This window comes from Pinus tabuliformis, chromosome 2_1 (genome assembly GCF_031772625.1).
Source record: "Pinus tabuliformis cultivar Carrire ecotype Pingquan chromosome 2_1, CPIR1, whole genome shotgun sequence".
NCBI classification, from domain to species: Eukaryota; Viridiplantae; Streptophyta; class Pinopsida; order Pinales; family Pinaceae; genus Pinus; species Pinus tabuliformis.
In genome coordinates, this window is record NC_142299.1 from 604,000,605 (window position 1) to 604,020,880 (window position 20,276).

A 20,276-nucleotide genomic window follows, 5' to 3' on the forward strand; every position below is an offset into this window, starting at 1 on the left:
TTCACCCCTCACTCAATGGCTCATAAGGGATTCCATCCCTTAACCATTGTATTAAAATCTTTACAATGAATTATCATTAAGCTATCACATAACTAGCTAAAAGCTAAAACAGCTTACATGTAATCTTTTATTTACATACCGCCACATGCAACATTCCTTGTGGCTTAATTGTACTAGCAATGGACAATACTGCAGCTTGAACTTATCTGCATGGACGAATAATCCTTTTTCCTGCCATAATGTTAAACATCACTTCCCTTTGACACCAACCGCCATCGTTTCCTGTCAATGCTGTTGACAACAAGCTTGGCAATAATATTAGGTACATTATCAATAATTCATTAAACAACCTTTAAAAAGGATCTTTTTATCTTCTACTCATCTGCATGAGCAAGCATAACATACTAACTCACTAGTACCTCTATTCAAGTAACTTCTTGTTCTACTTTACCCAAAGCTTATTCACACTGGTGCATATCTCTCTCTAAGAGATCTAACTATTAGTTTACAAGCCCGTGTTTCTTTTAAAAACAAATAACACAACGGTTAAGTTTACATACTAGGAAATAAACTATTGGTTCTATGCCTTTGCACATACCACTTGTTTTGATTGATTTTAGCAAAATGAATAGTTCTTTTAATCCATTTGAACCCTCATGTCTATATGAAAAGCTCATTCAGCAAACTGAATAGCTCCTTTAGCTCAACCTACACTGCTCCTTGCCATGTCTATATGAAAACCTCGAACTTATTTTAATATAAAAATGAAAACAGTGAAAAGTCTCATACATGATCTTAGATCCAAATTAATTTAATTAAATTCTTCAAACAAATATTAATTTCAACTTAATTAATTTTCTTAAACAACCCTTTGTATAGTAGTGCATAAATCTTGCATATTTGTGTCTCTTGCTACCACTATTGCTATCATTGGAACTACTGAGAAGTATGTGATGAGGAGGATCATGTGGTAGAGATTTTTCAATCGCGGCCTTGAGTTTTTATGGAATTCCTTGTTTGGGAATAGGGAAGGGGCCATAATCAATTCTTCTCTAGGTGCCCACAACATCCCACCTGCATGAAATCCAAAAAATATTAGAAGTCTTGATAGATCACCATTAACAATAAATAAGAAATCCACAACCATGTCTCCGCCTTGCAATATTTTCCTATATGCTTCTCCTTACAGTCAAGTTTTTTCATGAGTATATTATTAATTTGTTGAAAACCTTGTACTTTTGGAAATATTTCATTATATTTGTGAAAGGCCTCCCAAATCTAGCCAAATAATTACAAAATATAATGCCTTAAATTTCTACAACTATCATTTAGGCATGTTGACAGAATTTCTACAACTATCATTGGTCATCCTTCTTATATATCTCTTCAGTCTCTTCATTTTCAACAAGGAATAGATGATCCCCTTCTCTAATGACATCGATATCATCTATTTTTGCAGAATCTTCACTCAAAACTTTCACAAGAAAATAACCAAATTTTCACCTGCGAGAACAACAATTCTATGAATGGCTAATTTTAAGTTCTTCTGCAGTGCTCTAATTTCAAATATTATAGGAAATCTGAACTCATGAAATCATGAGTTCATATATAAAATAAATACTTACCACCAATTTTCAGTAGCTCCTGAATTGCATTTGGCAAGAGTATCACTTTCCCTGGTTGCTTGTTTGCTTTGATGTAAATTGGGTGATGCCTATGGATCATCACTCTTTTAGGAAGAGAAGGGCTTGTCCAGCAGGAACACTTAATTGCATGACTCATGCCACCAACACTAGGGTTGGTGTTGGAAGGCATTGTGATTATACCGAAAAGAGAATTGTCAAAATTAGCAACTCTTTTCCTCTGCAATCCATTAGGTGGAGTGGAAATTGTATTTATAAAATGATGAATGCCATTTCCCTCTACATATCCTAAAGGGTTCATGATCTCTACATGATTTTTCTCTTCTAGGTTCGATGGGACAGACGAACCTTTGATAGATAAACATAAGTGTGAATATGTTGACTGCGATTTTTCTTGAAATAATTCTTGTATTTCTTCATGTCCTTGATGTTCCTACCAAATATTTTGGTGTCCAACCACTATAATCTATTTTTTTCATGTCTTCTCCATGGTCCAGAGCATACTTCACTACCTCTATCAATCCATCACTAATGGAAACATGAAGGTATGTGTTCCCATCTCCATTTGTTACATTTATATCTACTCCATAACTTAGTAAATCGTTCAACATATCCAGCTCCTTATTTTGTGCAGTAGTGCAGAGGAAACTGCCAACAACACCAGACTGAAGATTTTCACCATTATCACAAAGTAATGTGGAAACTGGTTTAGGTGACCCATTATTTCTTCCCACAGAGGAGCACTTCTGTCTTCATCTGTTAATTTTATGAAATGTTAAATATACTTTGCTCAAATTATTCATTTTATTAATAGTGGCTACAGTTTGTAATTTAAAAAGATGTTGATTTCACTGAGCTTTAGAGAAAATTTTAGAAAAAATGTTTATACTAGGAAGTACACTCCTTGATTGGGAAAATAACTAATGGGTGAACAAGGGAGGGGAGAATATACTCTTTCTATTGACATCTGCTCCATATTCTAAAAGAAGTTTGACAGAATCTTTAAAACCATTTGCTACAACAATGTGCTTATAAAAAAAAGCAAAATAGAAAGTTTTAATTGGTTATCCCACTCATAGTAGTGTATGATTTCAAATTAAAATATGTACTTAAGTCAGGAACCACAAAAACGTAAAGAAAGTGTTGCGAAGGCCATTAAACTCTACTGATCAAAATGAATTTTAGTTTTGAAATTTACCAAGGGTGTGCAGCCATTGTTGTCTGATTCATTAGGATCCATCCATCTTTTCAATAATTGCTCAATTAGAAGGGAATCCCATATTGAAGCAACATAACATAGACTAACAGGTACATCCATTCTTCTTTTGGCTAGCAATTGATATATTTCTTTCGAAAGTTGTCCAAAATTTGGGTACTTCACTTCCTTCAATTTCTAGAGTCATATCAACACGAAGTTCAGTTTTCCTGCAATTCCAACCAAGGCATTACAATAATACATTTAATTGATCCTATTCATAGAAAACCTATTACGGTAAGTTCACTCGACATATTTATCGTAATTCTTTCTTGCAAACCTTAAGAAGGTTGTTCATGGTGGTCGTTCCATCTGCATTATTAGATTGTAAAATATCCATGAATGAATTGTGGTTTACACGCAAAATGTGAGAAAGCCTCTTTTTATGAACTGTGTATTGTTGTGGTCTGTAACAGAGCACTCCAGCTTCTCCAGAAACATCTCCGGGTTGGGACTGCCAAAGAATCTGGAATGCAGCAGGAGACGAGTTCACAATAAAGAAACCATCTGACTTATTTTTTAGATTTCAAAACAATGTATGTGATACTAATGCCTGGGTTAAAACAAACAAGTCATTTGGAATGAGATATGTCATTTCTGTACTTCAAATTTTCCATTGTGACTAAAACATAAAGTGAAACAAATGGTAGTTCCAAATTTGTTTAAAGATGAGATGCAAACATTATAATATTCATACTTATTATGTAATGAATCTCATAACAAGAATATACTAATAGCATGAATAATCACTTTCCTTTAAAAAAAATTAGTTTCCTGGCTCTGTTATACCCTTGTCTTTGTCTACTAGTATGTCCTGCAAAATGAAACAAAATTTCAATGTTATTCTAGCTCCACAACAACATTTACAATGCTTTGTTGTAGTTCTCTATTTGAAGACACACATTTGGCAAAAGAAATAAAGTGAACCACCTAAAAGTTCTGAAATTTTAGACTTTGTAACATTCAAAAAGATACCTACCACAACACCAAACACTAACACATAAAAATATGTGGGTGCTTCATTCATTAAAATTACATCTTCCTTTGGGGGAAAGTACTCTGCTTTCATCTCTTAAACCTTCCAAGCACAGGGTGACTATTAGGTTATTTTTTCCCCAAAGTTGTTGTATTGAAGCCCACTAGAAAAGAGAAAAAATAGGGTATCCTTACCATAATTAGGCAGTAATTACCAACTAGAAAGGAAAATCACGTGACACTCCTTGGGAAGTATACACCTTATCAGCAATAGAAAAAACAAGATGTTTTATGTTTGTTCCCTATACTACTAGTGTAACGCCTTATTGTTATTAGTACAACCCCCTTATTACATTGTTGTGCCCATGTAGTCCCCATATTGTTATTATTGTGCCCCATAGAAGCCCACTATTGTTATTATTGTGCCCTTACATTATTATTGTTATGTCTGCACTGATTATATTATGACCCCTTAGGCTCCTATATATAGAAAGGAGGTCTTGTCATTTGTATCATCCAAGAATTGTTCATTTTTGTAATGTAAATGAGGTTTCCCCCTTGAAGAGGCTTATTTCTAAGGTGTTTATCTATCTTTTATATCTTTTTGTGAGCTGGTTTCACAACATTTGGTATCAGAGCTTTGGATTCTAGGGTTTCGCTGCTCTAAACAGACCATTGTGGCATTTTCGCTATAAATTTTTGTCTGCAGCATTTCAGAAGCTAAAAAAAACCCATTTGAGATGAAATCGTTCTAAACTTTGGGTTCAAATTTCAGAGCTTGTCTCACTATATTTTCAGAGATATGATTTGAGGAAGTTAGGGTTTTTGCAGACTCCCGAATTACATTCCAAATAGGTGACCTGGGGAAAATCGTCATAACGTTTGTTCTAAGCATTAGATTGAAATTTCGTAAAATTTTTCAGAAATCGGACAACCGGTAGTTTTCCATATATCAGTTTTAGGTACTAAGCTTGTAACAGTGACATGTGGCACTTCATACAAGTTTTCTCTACTGAACTAGTCTATAATCAGGTCACCGTGGGAGATTTGGCATAACTCTTCCTTGGAGAATCCAATCTTGATCATACTTGCTGGGTAGAGATAGGACTCAAAGGGCTATTGCAGGATGCGATTTTAGATATTCGAGATCCACAGTTTCAGAGATACAATAGATTCAATATTGAGCTCTTACAAAGTGAAAAAAAGGTGTGTAGTTGTTTTTAAATTTTTCATAAGATTGGTTTGAAAAATTAGTTTGAAGGAATTCAAAGGGAATAGTGAAGAATTATTAGCATTAATTGATGCCCCAAAGAAAGAAAATGAAAACACCTAGTAAGCAACCTAAAATCTCTAGCATGACTTGTGAATAAGAGGAAGAAATGCAACATGATATATCAAAATTACAAGACCAAGTACAACAAATTTCACTCTCACAAAAGGTAACTGAAGCCAAGATGAATGGCGTGGAAGCTAATATGAATGGCATGCAAGTTAATATGGATGGCATGGAAGCTAATATGGATGGCATGGAAGCTAAGATGAATGGCATGGATGCTAAGATGAATGGCATGGACGCTAAGATGGAAGAATTGAAGATAAATTTGAATAAGTTGCTACAAGAAATGGTTACTAATGGTGAATGGGTAGTAAAGGAAACTCATGATGAGAACAAAAGAAATGTTAATCATGATTTTATAGACTCTAATGTTGGATTGAAGACCCACCATGTTCCAAAAATCGATATGAGGAATTTTGATGGCAAGGATCTCATAACATGGATACTATAGATGGAGCAATTTTTCAATCTCCATAATGTGCAAAACACACAAAAGGTCCGTATTGCAACTTTATATTTGGAATCAAATTATTTCGTATGGTATCTATGGCTTTTCTCTCGTAAACAAATTGTTACTTGGGCAATTTTTATGGAAGAAATAATAACACATTATGAGGATACAAAAAGCAACACCTTTTTTAGCTAATTGATAAATCTCAAACAGAAGGGTTCAATGATGGAGCACATTGAGAACTTCCAAAAATTGAACATAAGGGTAAAATATATTCTAGAGGAGCATAGGATTGATGTGTTCATAGGGACTTTAAAGGATAATATCCAACATGAGGTTTACCTTTAGGAACCTGATTCATTGGAGAAGGCATTCAGGTTAGCAAGAAAAATGGAAAGCAAAATTATGGCAACCAGGAAGCCTACCACTCACGACTATAGAGATGGAAGTGTTATTTCCCCTATAATTTTATTCATTGTAAGATAGAAAAGGAATTGAATTGCTTCCTATATCTAGCACCAGAGTGTCAAGTGATGGTTACAAGTGGAGGAACCATAAATTTCTCTGGAAAGTGTCATAATATCAAGCTATCCATGGGAGAATATGTACTGAATAGCCCAATGCTTTCCATTCGAATGGATGCTGTTGATGTTGTACTAAGAGTCCAATCGCTACAATCCTTGGGTACAAAACTTTTAATTTTCAAGAAATTTTCATGAAATTTTGTGCAGAAGGAAAGGAAGTTGAAGTAAGGGTATTGCAGGGAAACCGAGAAAGATAATCAGCTCTAATGGTATGAAAATTATTCTAAAGAAGGAACAATGAGGCGTAATTGCACAATTATGTTCTCTAGAGGTTCCCATATCGAAATCATCTATTTCTCTAGATCTCCAAAAAGTTTTGGACAATCATTCCAAGGTATTTGAGAATCCCAAATGCCTCCCACCTATTCGTGATCATGATCATGCTATTCATTTGATTCCAGGAATTGTTCCTCCAAACATCAGTCCGTATAGATATCCCTATGCCTAAAAGAGTGAAATTGAACGTATGGTTGCAGAAATTCTAGAGGTTGGTATAATTCAACCTAGTCAAAGTTCTTTCTCTGCTCCAGTGGTATTGGTGCACAAGAAGGATGGATCATGGCGCATGTTTCCAGATTATAGGGAGTTCAACAAGCTCTGTATTAAAGATAAATTTCCCCTTCCTTCCATTGATGGATTATTGGATGAATTGCATGGATCAATTTACTTCACCAAGTTGGATCTTCGTTCAGGATATCATCAAATCAGAATAAAGACTAAAGACATTCTGCAAACGACATTTAGAACTCATGAGGGTCATTATGAATTTTTGGTCATGTCTTTTGTCCTTACCAATGCACCTTCTACATTTCAAGGTTTTATGAATTTCATTCTCAAACGCTTCCTTAGAAAATTTGTGTTAGTATTTTTTGATGATATACTAATCTACAACAAGTCTTGGAAGGATCATGTTCAATATGTTGATAGGGTGATCAAACTATTGGAGGAGAAACAATTATATGAAAAAAGATCCAAATGTTTCTTTGGATTACAAGAGGTGGAATATCTGGGTCATATTGTATCTCATGAAGGTGTTAAGGTCGGCCCTAGCAAAATTAAATCCATTAAGGAATGGATTATCCCCACACCCATAAAGCATCTGCGAGGATTTCTCGGGTTGTGAGGGTATTATCGCAAGTTTGTTAAGAATTATAGGAGAATAGTAGCACCTCTAACAACATTATTGAAGAAAGATGCATTTTCATGGACTCTAGAAGAAACAAAGGCCTTCAAACATCTTAAAGAGGCAATGTGCCAAGCAGGGTCTTAGCTATGTCGGACTTCACAAAAACATTTATTGTGGAATGTTATGCTTCAGGAAATGGAATTGGTGTTGTTTTAACGCAAGATGAAAGACCCATTGCTTTCGAAAGTTATCCAATCAAATGAAAGTATTTACACAAAGCTATTTATGAAAAGGAAATGTTGGCAATACTACATGCACTTAAGAAATGGTGACCCTACCTAATGGGAAGACGCTTCAAGGTAAAAACGGATCATGAGAGTCTTAAATACTTTTTAGGATAAATATTATCCTCTGAAGAGAAACAAAAATGGGTCACAAAGATGTTGGGTTATGACTTTGAAATCATCTACAAAAAAGGGAAGAAAAATGTTGTGGTAGATGCACTCTCAAGAAAGGATGAGGATGTGGAAGCATTGTTTTGTGCTATTTCTATTGTCCAACCAAATTGGATAAACCAAGCAAGGGATGAATGGAAGAAGGATGAGGAAGTGTGGCCACTCATTCAAAAGTTGTAGAAGTTCCCAGTTCAAACAATATTGCCAGAACTTGACGAGGAAGGAAAAATCATATTGGAGCCTGGAGTAGTCACAGAAACAAGAACTCGACAACTACAGAATCGATCAATTTCAGAGTATCTCATCAAGTGGAAGAACTTACCCGTTGAATATTCCACATGGGAGGACAAGAATTTTATACAGAAGCATCAAGAACTACTCAAGCATTGAGGACAACACTTTTTGAAGGAGAGGCGCATGTTAGGTCCCTATACTACTAGTGTAACCCCTTATTGCTATTAGTACAACCCCCTTATAACATTTTTGTGCCCATGTAGTCCCCATATTTTTATTATTGAGCCCCATAGAAGCCCATTATTATTATTATTTTGCCCTTATATTATTATTGTTATATCGACTCTGATTATGTTATGACCCCTTAGACTCCTATATATAGAAAGGAGGTCTTGTCATTTGTATTATCCAAGAATTGTTCATTTTTGTAATGTAAAGGAGGTTGCCCCCTAGAAGAGGCTTATTTCTAAGGCGTTTATCTTTCTTTTCTATATTTTTGTGAGCTTGTTTCATAACACTTTCAATTCTTGTGTGGATGCCCTTTGGCAGATCATTTAATGTTTCTTCTTGCTGCAATCCCTCTGTCCTGAATTTCAAGCATATATGTGCCAATATTTGATGTTGCAATTGTAGTGGCAACTCTTTCCTAAAAGAAAATCTTTAATTTGCCTTAATTGTGTCCCTCTGAAATTGGATTGAGGAAATGGGTGGTTCAATTTTGTTTTACTGTGGGTATTTTTATAACCTCTTGACTAAAAAATGTTTTAAAAAATGTTGCACTTATTTCAATTGGCTAAAGAGAATGTTCACCATTGTTCATGTATATTGTAAGTAATTTAATTTCGTTTGTTTACAATATGTATGAGCAGATAAATATATGCATTCCCTTTGTTATATTTTTCTATCATAGATGAGGAAAATAAAACTCTATGTTCAATTATATTGAGATATTTGTGTGATCATATAAAATTCCTCTTAAGAGTACCAAGAATACTGATGCATCCATATTATTCCACTTGTTCTCTACTCTATTCTCTAACATGAAATCTAGAATCGCCTCTCTATACATACTCGTTAAATACGTGTAGCGGAATTTTCCCGTTTTTCCTAAGATCATGAATTGCAATGTAGTAGAATTTGCTCATTTTTTCCAAGATAATGAATTGCAATGCGACACTCCAGGTGCATGCATTAACAAATTGTTGATACAAAAGCTCATGTTACTCTACGATTCTGGTTAAGATTGTTGGCTAGAATCTCAAGCTGGATAACCATGTGCATTCTTATATATAAGAAATCAAGGATCCTCGATTTATAAATTAGTTTTAACTAGTTTAGATATTCATACCTTTGTAGATCCTCCAAATGCAGAATTGTGGGGGTGTAGGATATTGCAAGCTTATGGATGAACAAGATTTCTCAAATCCCTTGGCCTAAGAAAATCAAATAGAGTTTGAACTATTGAATTCTGCAATAGGTTTAGATCAGCCAACCTTATCCCATAAGAATATTTGGATACAGCCTAGGGAGCTTGTAGAAATAATTGGACCTTGATTTTTCATCTAATAAATCCTAATGAAAATAAACATGTGCATAAAATCTACTTCGTAATAAAATTGAAACATTCTTTGACTCTATCATTTATTTTCAATGCAACATTGATTATGAGCATCATGAATTATAATGATGGCACTACGCAAGACTCAGGAAAGTAGCAGGAGACAAGTTTACAGTAAAGAAACCAGCTGACATAGTTTTGTGATTTCAAAACAATATATGTGCTACTAATGCCTGGGGTAAAACAAACAAGTCATTTAGAATGAGACATGCCATTTACGTACTTCAAGTTTTCCAATGTGACTAAAACATAAAGTGAAACAAATAGTTATTCCAAATTTATTTGTAGATGAAATGCAAACATTCTAATATTCATGCTTATTATATAATGACTCTCCTAACAAGAAGATACTAAGAGCATGAATAACCACTTTCCTTTAAAAAAATCAGCTTTCCTGCTCTGTTTTACCCTTGTCTTTGTCTACTAGTATGTCCTGCAAAATGAAACAAAATTTCAATGTTATTCTAGCTCCACATCAACATTTACAACGCTTTGTTGCAGTTCTCTGTTTGAAGACACACATTCAGCAAAAGAAATAAAGTGAACCACCTAAAATTTCTGAATTTTTAGACTTTGTAACATTCAGAAAGATACCTACCATAGCACCAGATGCTAACACATAAAAATATGTGAGTGCTTCATTCATTAAAATGACATCTCCCTTTGGGGGAAGTACTCTGCCTTCATCTCTGAAACTTTCCAAGCACAGGGTGACTATTAGGTTATTTTTTCCTCAAAGTTGTTGTACTGAAGCCCACTAACAAAGACAAAAAATAGGGTATCTTACCATAATTCGACAACACTTCCCAACCGGAAAAGAATATCATGTGACACTCCTTGGAAAAGTTGATATGTTTGTTGTGAATATCTTCTGTTAGCTTCCATTAGAATGTCTGAAGATATTGGATAGTCCTAACTCAGAAATTAATCAATAAACAACATGCAGAGTGGGATACATAGATGGCAAGGTATTTTTCTTAGGCACAAAATTGGACGATCATAGAACCCAGGAGAGAAATGGTAAGTTTAAAAGTCATGATGCAAAACTGAAACACTAGCTACATTGGTCTGGAGTTTTAAAGTGTGACACTATGGGTGGAATTTGTATCGAGGAGACTTTAATTAAAAGGTTGCAAGTGTGCTTGATATTGCAAGTTGAATGCCAAAATTGCAATACTTCAATTTTGATCTATGATAAGTTTTGTGCCAAGAATCCATGATAGACACAATAGGAACCCACTCTAGCATGGAAGTTAAACATGTGGTATTAAAGGTTGTGAAGAGTACTGTGATTGTAGAAAATGTATTGAAAGTTGTGGAAAAATGGATAAAGAAGCTCGAGTGGGAAGGTGCTACATGCATGTGTATTGACCTACTAATAGAAGAAGAGAGTGTTAATGTGCTATGGATTCCTAGAGTAGCTTGGAGGTGAGATATTGAGGATAATTTTGAATAAAAGGGACACCAAGGAAGCTGGAATTACAGAACTCCCAAGGTAGTTAATATGAGGTTTTGATACTAACTGATATTAGTACAGTCAACAAAATTCCAAAATACTTACAAATGTGAAAAAAAGAATGTGAGTTGTAAAAGAAGATTTTTGCAGCTATGCATGATGTACACTCTATATTGTATTAGGTATTTATGAAAGAAAAAAATTGGTGGAGAGTGATCATCTTTGGCCAAGATTCTTAGGGTCACTAAATAAAAATTATAGAGCTAGGTGAGTGATGACCAAGTCGTACATGAGATATTCACAATGGGGTGGGCGGGATACAAAATATAAAAATCTATTTTTATACATATTTGTTTTAAGTACACTGGGAATTAGTGACCAAGTCTCATCATTACCTCCATCTATTTCCATTCAGAATTTCCTCCAACAATAACTTAAACATAGTGGAGATTAAGTTAAAAAATAATCCCATATGTGTGTCATGGATGTTACTAAAAATTATCCATAACAAAAAATAACAACTTCTGGTTCAAAGGGTGGGAATTCTTTAGTCTCATTCACCTTAGTTTAACTAATACTCAGAAGTATGAATTGGTTGTAACAACTCTACACATTTTTAGAGTCATAGGGAGATGTTATTTGTTGATCAATTTTTCCAGTGAGAAAAGATATATTTCTTTGTGTTCTTGTTGAAACTATGCTACCAAACACGTAAGTATCAACAAGTCTTCTACACTTTTAGACAGGAGAAACATGTGCATGTGAATGCGTGCGTGCGCATGTGTAAGAGAGAAGCCATTGCAAACCAACCTAGTTATGTTATGTAATTTAACCTAGTTAGCACTCTACTTTTAAATGGGATATATAAGTTCAAAGGAGATAGTATTTAAAAAGTCATCTCTACCATGACTTCTTGATCCATAGCTCTATTACAGTATTATCGTTCCTTTTGAAAGTTGGTGAGATACAAGATTTAAAACGAAGTTGTTATTCATACCTATTAGGTGCCCATGTTCTGGCATGGCCGGGATATATGACCCCTCCCTCATTTGCATCAGAGAGATCAAAGTAACTAAAGCAATTTTTCGAGTGAAATACAGACACTTTCTAGCCTATTGACCGCTTGATGCATCTACATCAGACACAAGAAAACACATATACACAGATAGATGGATCCAGTCAGTTTTGCAAGAAATAAGAGACAATAGTGAAAAGGGGGCCAAAAATGAAACGGTGATAGAAGGTTTCAAGGGATGAGATACATGACCCCCTCCAGATGCGTGAATATATTACGTATTTGAAATTGATCAGCAATATTCTAATGTAGTATCGATATGGTAACAAAACAAGAATGAGAAACATGCTTATTGGTAAATTGTCTAATAACATGGGTTTCTATCACTACACTTCCATAGCATAGTTGTAGAGATGGAAAAACTCGTTTCATTTCATTAATTGTGTAATCATGAAAAGAAAAGAGCCCCATCCGCAAACACCATATTTTTTTTGCAACTCCTCTACAATTTCACCAGTAACCCTAAATCCCTTCCTACACCCAAACTTTCCAAATTGTGTAAATTGGAAACAGTTCCTGAGAAGTCACCTTACTCCCTCAACATCCCCCTCCTCGCCCACCAACTGCTACCCGAGAAACCTTGCATTGGAAAAATCTTCCCGTTTTATGAAATTGCAAGAATAGATTGATGTTATCGGAGTAGTCTGTGTGTATTTATCTTATTCCCTGTTTGAGGATTTTGTTAAAGCGCTTTGTTTGAGAATTCACAAATTTTGTAGCATGTGCACTAAATACATTAAAAAGGAATGAAAAGAACCAGGATCTAGCACAAGATTTCCGAAAAATAAAATATCCAAATTCAAAGTTAGTTTTGTGATTTGAAAACAATGTATGTGCTACTAATGCGTGGGGTAAAACAAACAAGTCAATTTGGAATGATATATGCCAATTCTGTACTTCAAATTTTCCAATGTGACTAAAACATAAAGTGAAACAAATGGTTGTTCCAAATTTATTTGTAGATGAGATGAAAACATTATAATATTCATTCTTATTATGTAATGACTCTCCTAACAAGAAGATACTAAGAGCATGAATATTCACTTTCATTTAAAAAAAATTAGCCTACCTGCTCTGGTTTACCCTTGTCTTTGTCTTCTCATATGTCCTGCAAAATAAACAAAATTTTAATGTTATTTTAGCTCCACATCAACATTTACAATGCTTTCTTGCAGTTCTCTACTTGAAGACACACATTCGGCAAACGAAATAAAGTGAACCACCTAAAAGTTCTGAAATTTTAGACTTTGTAATGTTTAGAGAGATACCTACCACAGCACCAGACACTAACACGTAAAAATCTATTGGTGCTTCATTCATTAAAATACTGTATTCCTTTGGGGGGAAGTACTCTACCTTCATCTCTGAAACCTTCCAAGCACAGGGTGACTATTAGGTTATTTTTTTCTCAAAGTTGTTCTACTAAAGCCCACTAGCAAAGACAAAAAATAGGGTATCCTTACCATAGTTAGACAGTACTTATGAACTGGAAAAGAAAATCATGCGACACTCCTTGGAAAAGATACACTTATAAATAATAGGAAAAAACAAGATGTTTGAAATTCTTGTGTGGATGGCCTTTGGAAAATCATTTAATGTTTCTTCTTGCTGCAATCGCTCTGTCCTGAATTTCAAGCATATATGTGCCAAAATTTGATCTTGTAATTGCAGTGGCAACTAATTCCTAAAAGAAAATATTGAAGCTTCCTGAATTGTGTCCCTCTGCAATCAAAATGAAAGTGAAAACCTCATATGGCGTATCATTTTTGCATTGAAAAGAGAGATTATGTACGTATAACTTTTCTATACACAAATATATTAAAAATATATTCCTTACAAATTTCATGATCTGACTTGTGCCATGTACAATTAAATTTGTTATGTTTGCTATCAAGTATGCAGTCAAACCTAGATAAAATAACATGTAAAGGATATCAAATATCATTTCTCTCGTATCTTTAGCATGCAAGTCTCCATATCCAACAGTGGTTAGAGTGGTAATGGAAAAATATATTGCAGTAATATAGTGAATCCAAAGGCTTTGTTTCATAAAATGTGGCAGCACCAATCCATGTCCTACTCAGATCATGATATATTGTAGCAAGAAAATATGAAAGGCATCCAGCAGAGTGAACTACAAAAAGTGTTGCCTGCACAGTTGAGCAAATATGGTTTCAAATTCATTATACCAATGAATACTATTTGCACTTAAATATTTCCTTCCACTAAATTCAAGCAAAATGAAATTATTAGTGTTAAATTACACAAACAATCTTAAAACAACATGTCAAGAAATGGTTGAGTCAAATATTCTTCTCTAGTCTTAAGAATAGAGCAAGGAGTTCCATCAAGGGTGAGGGAAAAGCAGGTGATGCAAGAGTCATGGGAAGTTATGAATCTGATCCTCTTGAGTCCATAGTGCTTGAATCTCATCTTCTCATGGTGCAAGCCTGAGCAAGCCAACACAAAGCTATTGGGAGCATGAGAAATAACACACAAACCCTTAGGGTTTTCCTTTGTCTCAATATCATGCGCCAACTTCAAATCCATGAAATTGTATACAAAAATCTTGTGCCCCAACACCACCACAATCTGATCTCATCTTCGCTTCATGGCTTGAATCATAGACCTGAAGGATAATTCCCTAATACAACAATCTGATGATCATCCCAGATCATGACCTTATTGGGTGGGTACTGGGGATTCGAAATTCCACCCACGAGGGCCAAAATATTACATCAGAGTAACATCTCGACATTAACAATACCACTATTGTTGAAGACCCTTCTAAAGGTTTCTCTGAATGGGCCATAGTTGTAAACCTAGAAACCCTACCTGTGCCACAGGAAAAACAACTGAAGTCCAACCCAGAAACCCTACTCTATGCCACGGGAAAAATTGTTGAAGTCCAACCTAGAAATCCTACTCTATGACACAGGAAAAATGGTCGAAGTCGTGGTTGGATGACACGTAGAGAAATGAGCATTATTCACTGGAAGTATCTGGTGATGATGACAATTTTGGATTTGGATTGAGAGAGAATAGGGGCAATCCTATCACTAGGCTGTGAAAAAGTCGTATTATCACCTTCCATACAAAAGAAAAAGAAAACAACCCAACAAAAACAAAGCCTTAAAATACAATCATCTTTCATCTTAAAGAAAGGTGATAATTCAAGCTTTATTTTTTAAAATTAATATCATTGTATAGTTGTGTTGTTTGTTCAAGTTAATCTCAAACATCAAATGTGATAATAATCAAATATCAGCATCAAATGTAATAATAATCAAATATGAGCATTGGACATACATTATGCAAGAGTCCTCCCGAGATATTTTATCTTTGGTCTTTCCCTCAATTTCACTTGCATGAGGGATTGCAATTTCTTGTAGCTTTTGGCCATTAAAAGAATACGAGTATATGTAAGGTCAAGTGGCGAATCTATATTGGCTTAGTATGTTATTGCTTGTGTTTGTTATTGTTTGGAAATAATTTTGTTAGCATTATTGATATTTAACAAAATTATTATTTGTCATGATAAAACTAATGTAGAAATACATTATAATAAGGAAAAGTTAAAAGTTCTTGATTATTTGAGCATTGTTATTTCATGTATGCAACTTATATAGTTGTGTGTTTGATCCTGTAAATGGTGCAAAAGGAGTATGTTAGATTTTTGAAATTAGATGAATCTAGTGACAATTGATGTTTATTGATTTGATCTTGTAAGTGGTGGTGAGATGTTGCAAAATAACTATGTGATATTTTCTTATATTAGATGCATCTAGTGCTTCCCTAAATAAAAGATTCAATTTTCATGAGTTTCCAAGGAGTTTTCAAAACTGCCACTAAATCCATACAAAACTTTTAGAGATAGTTTTGAAAAGACTTATGCAAGACTAAACCACCCCTAAAGGTCTTTTTTGTAGTAGTGTTTTCATTATATGCCCATTACAAATAAGTTAACCAATATAAAATTGACATCAAATCGACATTCACAAGATTGATGAAGGGGAAAATAAGGGAATTTCAAATTTAGAAGGGCACAAGTTTTAGAGATATATCATGACAAAGATCAACAATCAAGATAGTCTACAAATTAGGGTTTTGAAAGGTACATAACTTAGAATTGGCATAACATTAATTAATATGTAAAATATAGTTGTACCCTATGTCTCCTATCTAATATGGAAAATAAGGAAAAACCCTCGCATAATGAAGAAATCATAACATAAGTGGAAAATATAGTTGAGAAAGATGCCCTAGAGGATATGGAACTTGATTATCTTGATTTGTCATCCATGGTAGAGGCTTGGAACATAAGCAGAGAGATCTAATGGAATTTCCATAATTTAGCTTTCTTGTAGTACTTCGATCAGAAAGTATCAGGAGAAAAATATATTTGGGTATGATTACCATATAGAGTTAGAAAATTGATATTGTAGTAGAGTTGAACTAGTTCTTTAAAATCAAGAGAAGAGGAGTAGTTCAAGAAAGGAGCTCTTAAAAGGTTGGTTAAGGAGATTTTGACATGGATAAATAATTTTTTAGTGGAAGAGGATTATGTGTCTTTTAGTTCTCCAACCATAAAAGTGTAACCACCAATGCTCGAAGGTGACCTAGAATGGATTGAATGATATTGAATAACTAAGGGAATAAGGTGCCACGGAGGAAGCACATGCATTAAAGAGGGGAAAATAGGATTTTAATCCAAATGAAATAACTAAGAAGTGGTGGATGAATATAATGAATGGGATTAATTACAATACTATGGTAATGAAAATGAGTACTAGTGAGGATGGAAACATAGAGGCACAAGTAAAATATCTCAAAAGGTTTCAAAGGTGTAAAGAGAATACCAAATATTTGTTCAAATAGGAGGATTTAATAATTGGAAAGAGCTTGGAGAGAAGAATAGGTGGGGATAATATGTCTAGAAATTTGGAAGAGAAAAATTAAGTGATTGCATAAGAAGGTGAGCGCATTCAGTTAGATGGATCATGATTGTCTAAAGGGAAGCCTCAGTTTGTAAGGTATTGATTAGCTTATGGAGAGAGATATCATCACAACGAAAGAACAAGAAGAAATACTTAGTAATGTGTTCTAATTGTTTGATCTAGAGGAAGGTCAAGTAGAAGACATGATGTAACCCAAGAAAAGTGGATCCAATCCAAACCAACCACCCTATGAATTTTAAAAGCCTAGAGGTAATCCCAACTTTTATTCTACTTTTTACCTGAAAGCACCTTTTCTTAGCAGTTTGGGATATAATAGAAGTGAAAACAAAATGAAGGTAGGAGTACAAGTAGAAGTGGAATATGTTATGTTTGAATTTTAGTTGAAGTGGGGGAGTAGGCATAATTATTCAAACATGCCCATAAGGTTTTATCTTGGTGAACAATCCAACCAACGATATGCTTATAGTAGTTCGAAGAAATTTATGAAGGGTGGTGGTGATGAAAAACCACATTGGTTCTTATGTGGATTCGTCTCGAGAGTGAAAAGTATTGTACTACTAGTTTCTAAGTTGATAAAGTTCATAAGAACATTGTGGGGGAAGCTTTTGTAATGGGGCATGAAGTTCATATAGATTTATCCCTAGAGTGTAGCTAAGGCCTTGGATGAATTAAAGGTGGTATTTATAGTTAATTTCTAGAGGCTAAACATTTAACAACAAAAAATCACTAAGCTGAATGAGATTAATAAAATGGTTGGAGAAATTTCTCAGGAGCATGATGAAAAATTACAAAACTTGATCAACAAACTCTCCTATACTATCCATGAAACTCAACATAAAGAATGATCCATACAAAGCGTGTTTCTCTTTAATAGTGTATCATTAATGTAATAGTTGTGGGTGACATAGAGGGATGCCTTATCTTAGTCCATGAGGATAGAATCTTTTAGGGTGAACATCCATTTTACTAAGCAATTTCATGCTTGGTAGGATCTAACAAAGAATTATGTAAGGAGTTCCTTCCAAGTAAAGGACATTGGTATTATTATTGCTACAAGGGGTGGCATACGAGGATACATTCGTAGCTATTCATGCAAGAGCATAATTTCAGCAATTTGTTTCGAAATTTGTATTTGTCCTCAAGAAGGTCTTAGAGATTTCTAGAAGAGGAAGTTGGTTTCCTTGTCACCCTATAATTGTATAGAATTTCTAATTGCATCTTTAGGATAGGAAATTTTAGCAATTTTAAGTAGAAGTTGGGATGCTGTTTGATTTTTAGGGGATTTGAATTTATCTCGAGAGTTTTGGATCTTATTGTCTCATAATGTATAAATAAATCCCTTGATCATGAGAATGTAGCAATGGGAATGGATAGAAAATAAATTTGTAGTGTCATTTAAAGGACACAACTCCTAGCCCGTGTTTCTATAAATTATTGTGTGATTGCATGTGAAATGAGTTTTACTATATGGTTATCTAGATCTATTAAGTTATACTATGTATGGACGAGATCATTTTGATCTCTTTTATTTACTAGATTTTTGTTGTCTAACTCGAGTTCTCAATCTCCTTTGGTATCATAGTCAATAGTTGATGAATTGATAGTTAATAATTGATGTGAAAATTGTTAATTTCATGGTGATTAGTGATTGACTATGAGTAATTTGGTTTTAGATATGCCTTAAATGTTGAACAAGGTCAACATATATAGCCAATTCATCGTGAAAACATGGGATTGGAATGTTTGGGGGTTGTAGCACTCCAAGAAAAGGAAATGACATGAAGATTGAAGAAGGTTCGATATTGCCAAAGAATTGTGGCATGTAACCATCCAAGAAAGGGATTCGTGGTTAATGAGTATAGGGGTTAGGGGTTAAGGGTTAAGGGTCAAGGTTTAAGAGGATAAGGTATTAGGGTTTAGGGGGTTCAAGGATTCTAAGCTAGGGGTTAGGGGTTAGTGGCTTGGGGTTTAAGAGATTAAGGGGTTAATTTGTTATGAGTTATGAGTGTACGAGTTAAGGGATTATGGCTTTTGGGTTAAGTGGATAGGATCTTTATTGGTTGTGGTTTAAGTTCTTATGGGTTGTGATAATTTCGCTCCTAATCCCCTTATCACAACTATTGGGGGTTCCCCTATAAATTTCTCTCATTTCCTTCCCTCTAGGCCCCCTAGCCCCTATCCCATAAGGCCCTAAGGATACTTCTCATTATATAATGTTAGGATTATATATATCAGTAAACCATGATTGAACCTCTCACTTCTACCCACACATGCTACCCTTATGTCTGCTTGCCTCGCTCAGTACACCAAAAGATCTGCCTCCCCCAAAATTCATGAGAATTGAACATTTGGAGGCAATAATTTAACAAAAACGTTAAAAGTTTAATTCTAAGTTCAACATTGTATAGGCTTCCAACCTGCACCCTTGTTCTGCTTCTCAAACTAAAAATCCCTCCCCTTTGTCAGTTGCATTGAACATCTCATTCAGTGATTAACCAAAACATGTTGAGAGCCATACATTATCAGTGTCTTAAAACCCACTCATAACCAACATATAACCAACATAAATAATGAGGATATAACAACCATATAAGCCACATATAAACAAGTATATTTACCCATAAAATAGCAAGGAGAAAGAGCTCTTATTGATGATTTCATAGGCCAGCCAGGTATGGGACTTCCACAAACCACCTGACCATAGACTAGGCTGAACCAAATATTTCTTTTATCCAGTCACCCTCATGCCATATTCCAAGCATGAATGTGGGATCTCATAAAACAAATCAATCAAAACCAAAACAGGGCTTCGAGAGGCCAAACCACCTCAACCCTCAACTGGTGATTCCAACTCACGGTCGGACATCACTAATTATCACCATATTAGTCTCTACCCAAGTTATCCAGGGCTCCAGAGCGTTTGTTCCAATGAGGGATTCCAGGACTAGTAACTCAATTCACATTTGTTGTTAGGCTTCTAATGTATTTGTCCAGCCAAGGCTTCCAGGACTAGTAACTCAACCCACCAAGGGCGTTCAGAGCGTTTTTCCAACCAAGGCTTCCAGGACTAGTAACTCAACCCAAGATGTTATAGGGTTTCTAGAGCATTT

General features: G+C 34.7%; 1 pseudogene; it reads right to left on the bottom strand.

Moving 5' to 3' along the window:
- Nucleotides 1-1,052: 1,052 nt before the first annotated feature.
- The window catches only part of LOC149201924 (potassium channel AKT1-like), a 49,187-nt pseudogene continuing 29,963 nt past the window's right edge, over nucleotides 1,053-20,276 (bottom strand).